We start from the raw sequence: 8,277 nt of genomic DNA, 5'->3' as shown, positions 1-8,277 counted from the left end.
GAGGGAAAAATTGCTATTTAATGAAGTAGGAGTAACCAGGCCCATGCAGAGGGGGGTGGGGTGCTGGGAGTGCCCGTGCACCTGCCCCTTTTCCCTGTGCCCCAAAAGTGCCCTTCACAAAAATATATAAAAATGAATGAAAAATTATTTCTCACAGGCTTTTTCCATTTTCTTACCATTCAGAAATTACATACATATACCAAGACTTTTTCCCCTTAACAAGGGAGGTAGCCAAAAAGGAAAAGGCATAAAATAATTCCCACCCATTCCATCCCTGAATACACTCCACACCCTTCTACCCTCCCTCTCATCTTAGCACCTCCCGGATGACGGGTCATCCCTGCATCTTGTCCACTGCCCTGGGTCAGAAGCAGTGTTGCAAGACACAGCACATCCACAGCAAAGCCACTTCATTAAATCGGCGACCCCCCCTCTCCGTCCCCCCATGCATAAAAGGAGAAGAGGGGGAGAAATTATAATGTGGAAAATGGTGTTGCACCCTACCGGATAGTTGCCAAATACGAATAATACAAAAGAGTGAAGTGCCCAATTTCTAGCCCAAAGCACCTGCCCCTTGCAATGTCTGTGCACATTACTGGGAGTAACCTACCTCTGGTTGTTGGGTCTTGCTATGGAAGTGCTTACCCTTGATGCATTACCTCAGACCAAAGCAGTGTGGCAGGGAAAGACATAACCCTTCATTCATGAGGTGCAAAGAAAGAGGGACAATGAATGGGTTTTGAGATGGGTGTAGATCAGGAGTATGTTTTGACTCAACTCCCAATATATGGGGGAAGAGGCGTTTTGGTATATATAGTTCTGTGTTCTACTTATCTACCACTCTTTTCTACTGCCCATCATTAATATTTACTTTTACTACATCCATGGGGTCATCTCTTCATTGCAATGTTGCCCCCAAGTATAAAATGCTGATATATATATATATATATATGTGTGTGTGTGTTAATCATGAAGAACACAGTCAGAATAAAAGGAAACTTTAGTGTACCTCAGTCAGACTGGAAGGGATCTTAACACCAGGTTAATGGAGCACAGAAGATCCATTAGGTATGCCCAGGAAAATTCCGCTGTGTTCCAACACATTAGTACAAAAAATCACAGTCTTGACTGGGACAATGCTAAAATTTTGTTTAAGTCTAACAGTAGTTTTAGAAGAAAAATTGTTGAATCAGCCTTTATCGAAGAATAACCAAACTTGAACATCTCCAAAGGTCAATGGACCCCAGATATAATCTCATGGCTAGCTGTGAGCCATTTGGTTAAGAATTATCACCCTCCTGACCCCGCTCCCAGCCCGCTTCCCTTCTGACCTCACACCTCCACCTACACATCCCCTCACCCCTGACTCCATGCTGCGCGACGGATTCTCTGGTTTTAGCTCTGCGTGTTCCCCTTCTACTCACATCTCAGTTGTACTTATGTCTTTGCAAGTTCTTGTAATCTGTACTTTCCTGAAGAGGGCTATAGCTATTTGCCGAAATATAGAAATTATACTATCTTCTAAGTTTCCTTTTATTCCGACCGTGGGTTCTTCATGATTATTATTTACAAATGTGCTACTACATTTTGTCTAAGTGATATATATATGTATATATATATATATGTATATATATATATATATATATATATATATTGCTGCCTTTAGTAGACTTCTCCCACTCCATATACCTGTAATACATATACCAAAGGCTTTTTTCCCCTTACAAGGGAGGTAGCCAAAAAACAAAGGCATAAAAACCATTCCCACCCATTCCATCCCCAATACACTCCACTCCCCTCCACCCTCTACCCTCCCTCTTATCTTGGCACCTCTTGGATGATGGGTCATCCCTGCATCTTGTCTACTGCCCTGGGTCAGAAGCAGCAACTCAAGACACAGCACATCCACAGCAAGGCTGCTTCATTAAACTGGCGACCCTCCTCTCCATCCCCTCATGCAGAAAAGGAGAAGACAGGGAGAAATCCCTTCTGGTTGCATCAAATTTTTCTCATATATACTACCTCACCCCCCATCCCCCCATCCATTCCATCTCATACATCACAACATCATCCATATACAACCATTTTCCATTCACCCATCTTCTGTCCTCTCCCTTCATTCTTCAACAGACATTCCTCTCTTCCCCAAAACCCTTTTCACCCCATCCATCAGTCTTTTCCTAGGTCACCCCCTCATGTTCACTCCCTCCACATCTGCTTTTCATACCTCTTTTACTAGTCTTTCATCATTCTTTCCATGTGTCCAAACCATCCTAATACTCTTTCATCAACCCTGTTTCCCAACTCCCTTACCACCCCTGTTCTCCTCCTCACCTCCTCATTTCTCACTCTATCCAGGTTAGTAACCCCCATCATACTTCTCAGACACATCATCTCAAACACATTCAAACTCCTCTCTTCCTCTCATGTTCCATGTTTCTGCCCCATACAGTGCTGTTGGCACAGTCACTCCTTCATACAATCTCCTCTTAGGATCCTTTCCCAAATGTCTATTTCTCATTACACTTTTTAATCCACTAAGGCATTTACTCGCCTCTTTCAATCTACATTCTACCTCCACCTCCACTCCTCCCTTTCCTGCCACATTCACACCCAAGTATCTAAAACTATCCACTTCCTCCAGTCTCTCTCCCTTAATGCTCACTTCCAGACTGTTGCCACTTTCACCCCTTGTACATCTCATCACCTTCTACCCACATTTATCTTCAACTTTCTTCTTTCACACACTCTCCCAAACTCTCTCACCAACTTCCTCAATCCCTCATCTCATCCTGCTACAAGTGGAGTGTCGTCAGCAAACAACAGCTGACTCACCTCCCACTTTTTTCCATTTTCTTTAAACATCTCCATTCCCTGACCCACTACCCTTGTATTTACCTCTCACACCACCCCATCCATGTATAAGTTGAACAGCCAGGGTGACATAACACATCCCTGACAAAGTCCCACCTTTACCTGAAACAACTCACTCTCTCCATTTCTAATCCTGACACATGCTCTACTACTCTCATAAAAACTCATAACAGCTCCTAAAAGCTTTCCTCCTATCCCGTATATCTGCAATACCTCCCACAGTCCCTTCCTGGCCACCCTGTCATAAACCTTTTCCAGATCCATAAAAGCCCAAAAGACATCCTTACCTTTTCCTATAGCTTTCTCACATATCTGTCTTGCGGTCTTACCACAAATACCTGATCTACGCAACCTCTACCCGTCCTAAATCCACACTGTTCCTCACCAATTACTCCCTCTGTTCCTCTCCTAATCCTCTCAATCAAGATCCTCCCATAAGCCTTCCCAACTACACTTAACAAGCTAATCCCTCTGAAACTACTACACTCGCACTTATCCCCTTTTCCCTTGTTGAGTGGAACTATACTGGCACTCCTCCAGTCCTCCGCCACTCTACCCTCTCTCCAACAAACATTAAATAACCTCACCAGCCAGTTCACCATCACTGTACATCCTTTTTTAGACATTTGCATGGCATCCATCCAGACCAGGTGCCTTACCTGCTTTCATCGTCTTAACAACTGCCTTCGTTTCATCTTTCCTTATTTCTCCTCCATTTTCCTTATTCATCACAGTCATTTTCTTAGCACTTCCCACTGCAACTATATTTCCCTCCCTATCCTCCTTCACATTTAGCAACTCCCAAAAATTCTCTCCCCATCTTCTTCTTACTGCCATTTCTTCCATTATCATCTCTCCATCTGCACATTTTACCTTTTCTTCTCTACTTGATTCGCCTCCTCTTCCTCTCTTAATTTCTTTCCAAAACATCTTTTTATTACTTTCAAAATTTTCTGTCATACTCTTACCCCATTTCACATCTGCTCTCCTCTTTGCCTCCTTTACCTTGTGCTTTACTTCTCTTCTCTTTTCTTTGTACCTCTCATATGACTCCCTCGTCTTATTTTGTAACCAATCTGTGAAAGCTCGCTTCTCTTCTACAACCTTCTTTGTTTCCTCATCCCACCACTCACTACCCTTCCTTCTATTTCCACCCCTTGTTCCACACACTATCTTTGCACACTTTATGACTCCCTCCTTGAACCATCCCCCTTCCTCATCCACTCCTAGCTCTACTCTATCCTTCACTCCCTCCCACTCCTCTCTCAGCTTCTTCTTGTACTCCTTCTCCTTTTCATTTAAAGAGTTCACTCTAAGCACCTCCCTACCTTTTGTCCTTTTCCTCTTTCTCCATCTATCCTCCACTCTCAACTTACCTTCCACCAAAAAATGATCTGATATTCCTCCACTCTCTCCCCTTAGAACATGTACATCCTTAACTCTTCCTATTAGACTCCTATCTACCACTACATAGTCCATTAACGCTCTATCCACCACCCTCTCCCATGTGTACTTATGCTTGGCTTTCTTCCGAAACACTGTATTTGCTATCATCAACTCTCTTTCTAGACATATCTCCACCATCAACTCTCCACTACGATTCTTTCCTGGAACTCCACATTTCCCAACCACTCCGTCAATTGGTTCATTTCCTACCCTAGCATTAAGGTCACCCAATACTACTACATTGACGTTTCTCCCTAATCCCTCTGTGCACTCATTTAAGTTTATCCAAAAAGCCACTGTCACTACCAGGCCCATATGCACTTACAAAAACCCTCATCTCCTTTCCCAGTTTCACCTTCATCCACATTAGCCTTGAAGAAACCTCCTTCCTCTCCACTAAATGTTTACCTATCTCTTCACTTACTAGTATAGCCACCCCTTCTCTCACTCACCCTCTCTTCACTCCTGGGAACCTCCCAACTACACTCCCAAACTCACACTCGCCCTTCCCTCGCATCTTAGTTTCACTCAACTCCAACACATCCATCTTTCCTCTCACAAACATACTACCTATCTCTTCCCATTTACTCTCATCTGTACCACATCCACGCACATTAAAAGACCCGAACCTTAGGGTGCTGGTTGGAAAACTCCTAGACCCTCTTATGCTTTTACTTTTTTTAGGAATGTTCCCTGTGGGGCTACAGGGAGAAGGATGCCTGGTCCCAACACCCGTCCCGTTTTTCTCACCTCTTACGATCCAAGTGGGAATTCTTGGTGGCAGCATCCTCCCCCCCCCCCACCACCACCACCACAGAGTAGGCGAAACAATAAAATGAAATTCAGAGAAATGGTATAGGACAGCAACAAGGGGTTGGGGACAGAATAACGGAAGGACAGTAGCAGTATACTAAAAGTTTCATCATTTCTCTGTGAGCAGAGTGCTCCTTCATCACAGACAAAATGATGTGTGACTCTGGTCCGTAGGGGCGTCCCATATAGACCCTAAAGTAATACACTCCATAAATTATTTTGTCAACAATAACCAGTACTATTATCGTCAAGGACACTGAAGAAATGGAGTCACGGAAGGAAAGATAAGGTTAACTGAGAAGGTTTTGGATTTCTTTATTTTTTGTTATTCCATATATGAAAATATAACTTGGAGGGAGTTAAAACACTAAAATGCACGTTTCTAGCATTTTATAGTCTTTATTTTATCCAAATAGCATGATCTTAAAAGTGCCTTATAGCTGACAAACTTTTCAATGTCATAGTTACATTTTCCGCCGCAAAGGCAACTGATGACGTATGGTTTGTTGTTTATATTCTTGGTAGTTCTGGGCAATTACCGCTAATTTCTGTACCGGATTTACCGGTAAAAAGCAATGCCGTTACCGGGATTACCGATACTTTACCGGTAAAAGACTCGTGAGTAGTGGTGGGCAGCTACCGGTAAAGTTACCGGTTTTATCGGTAACAACCTTAACGGTAGCTTACCGGCAAAAATTCTGCTACCGTTAGGCTCCGTTAACCGATAAGCTATACCATAACACTCGGAGAGCGGTAAGCACGTCTCGGCTTGGTGGTACTGAGTGACGGTACTGACGGTAGTGGTGGGCAGCTACCGATAGTTACGGGTTTTATCGGTAACAACCTTGACGGTAGCTTACCAGCAAAAATTCTGCTACCGTTAAGGCTCCGTTAACCGATAAGCTATACCATAACACTCAGAGAGCGGTAAGCACGTTTCGACTTGATGGTACTGTGTTACAATACTGCCGGCCCAATTTAACGCTAATTTTACTGGTTAAACTTTTACCATTAAGCAAGTATGTACCGCTAAGGTCTCGGTAATTATTTTACCATTAAAACAGTTTTTTTTTTTTTTTTTTTCATTTTTGTCAATTTATAAATAGAATTAATGTTATTTATGTGTTCAGTATTCGAAATGATATTAATTGTTAAATTTTAATCGAAAAATTCCGCGTGTCGCCAAATGAAGACTCATATATGTATGTATATATATATATATATACATATATATATATATACTGTATATATATATATATATATATATATATATATATATGCTAGTGATGAAAATGCCAATATGCTTCTGTTTCTAAATAAGAATATGAACTAATTTGTATGAAAAGATAATTGAGGAAATAAATAAAAAATATGCTAACAATGAAATCTAATATATCCTTGAGTATTCACCTTGGTCTTTGGATCACGTGCTGGGCTAATTTGTATGAAATAAGTATTAAAACAAGGGAACATTAAAAGCAGTTTTTAGGAAAACATCTATTACAAATTAGTCAGTTTAGGTTAGTTTTTAAGAAAACATTTATTACAATTTAGTCAAAGCTTTATATGTGTATGTGTGTGTATTAACAAAACTCCCACTCCCACATACACCCTCCAAACATAGACCCATGCATGCAGAGGCGGACAAAAGTTTATACACCACACCCACCCTCAGACACCCTCCTTTCACTCACTTGCGCGGTAGATAGCATACTAAAGTAGCACCAATTAAAGTATGACTTTTTCCCTTTACAATGACATAACAATCAAAATAATATGTAAAATAGAACCAGACATATAGCTTATTAAAGGACAAAAACATTGATTTTTCAGGAGAGACAGTTAAACTGGGAGGCTGGATACTGTAGATAGGCGGCATGCTTCTACCTCTAACTTTGATAACGCACTGATATCTATAAAATTCAAAATCATGTGTTTACTGTTGAGAATCATAGCTTGCTTCCGATTGGTGGGAGGAGTTGCCAGATATCTCCATAAACACAATATCGTAAACAAAATAGAACTGGCTATCGAAATTTTTACTTTATTTCAATATACAGAATATGCAATGGGGTTGTGACTACACACCATAGTAGGATGAAATTTGTTTAAAGATTTAAGTCATAAAGGCGACTACTACCTCACGAGTCTTTTACCGGTAAAATACCGGTAATTCCGGTAACGGCATTGCTGTTTACCGGTAATTCCGGTACTGAGATTAGCGGTATTTGCCCAGCACTACTCGTGAGGCAGTAGTGACGGCCCAAGTTCGAGTCGCCTTTATTACTTAATCTTTAAAGAAACTTCATCCTACTATGGTGTTAAGTCACAGCTCAAGTTTTGTAACGTCGTCACTATAAAAATCCTGCCTGCATCACGAACGGGCGAGGGAAGCACCAACCTACCCCACATGCCTACCGGTGCTATAGGCAAAATTTAAAGTATATATATATATATATATATATATATATATATATATATATATATATATATATATATGTGTGTGTGTGTGTGTGTGTGTGTGTGGGTGGGTGGGTGGGTGGGTCTTTTCCGTTTGGCGACACGCGGAATTTTTCGATGAAACTTTCACAATTAATATAGTTTCGTATGCTGATTACAGAAATAACATTAATTTTTTGGAGAAATTAAAGAAAGTGCCGAAAAAACGGTTTTAAATGGGAACTAGTTAACATGGCGCGGGACAGTCTTAACGGTAAATATTTTACCGGCAACGCTTAATAGTAAACATTTACCGAGACCTTAGTGGTATATACTCGCTTATGGTAAAAATTTACCGGTAATTTAGCGGGACACAGGTCCCGTCAGTACGACCAAGCCGAGACTCGCTTACCGCTCTCTGAGTATTATGGTATAGCTTATCGGTTAACGGAACCGGTACCAGAATTTTTACCGGTAAAGTATCGTTAAACTTGTTACCGGTAACTTTACCGGTAACTTTACCGGTACCTACCCACCACTATTTCTTGGACATGGACAGCGATACGAAAGTGACTTCGCATCGAGTAAAATAAAATTATCTGATATAAATGCCAAGCTTCATATTTACATGCAAAAGTTTCAAGGATTCATGAATTACAAATTGTATTTATCTGTAATAAGTTACAATAAAACAGGCCTATGTAG

The sequence above is a fragment of the Oratosquilla oratoria genome, chromosome 22 (assembly GCF_046742065.1).
Source record: "Oratosquilla oratoria isolate Oo_2021 chromosome 22, ASM4674206v1, whole genome shotgun sequence".
NCBI lineage: Eukaryota > Metazoa > Arthropoda > Malacostraca > Stomatopoda > Squillidae > Oratosquilla > Oratosquilla oratoria.
Note: the sequence above shows the minus strand (reverse complement) of the source record.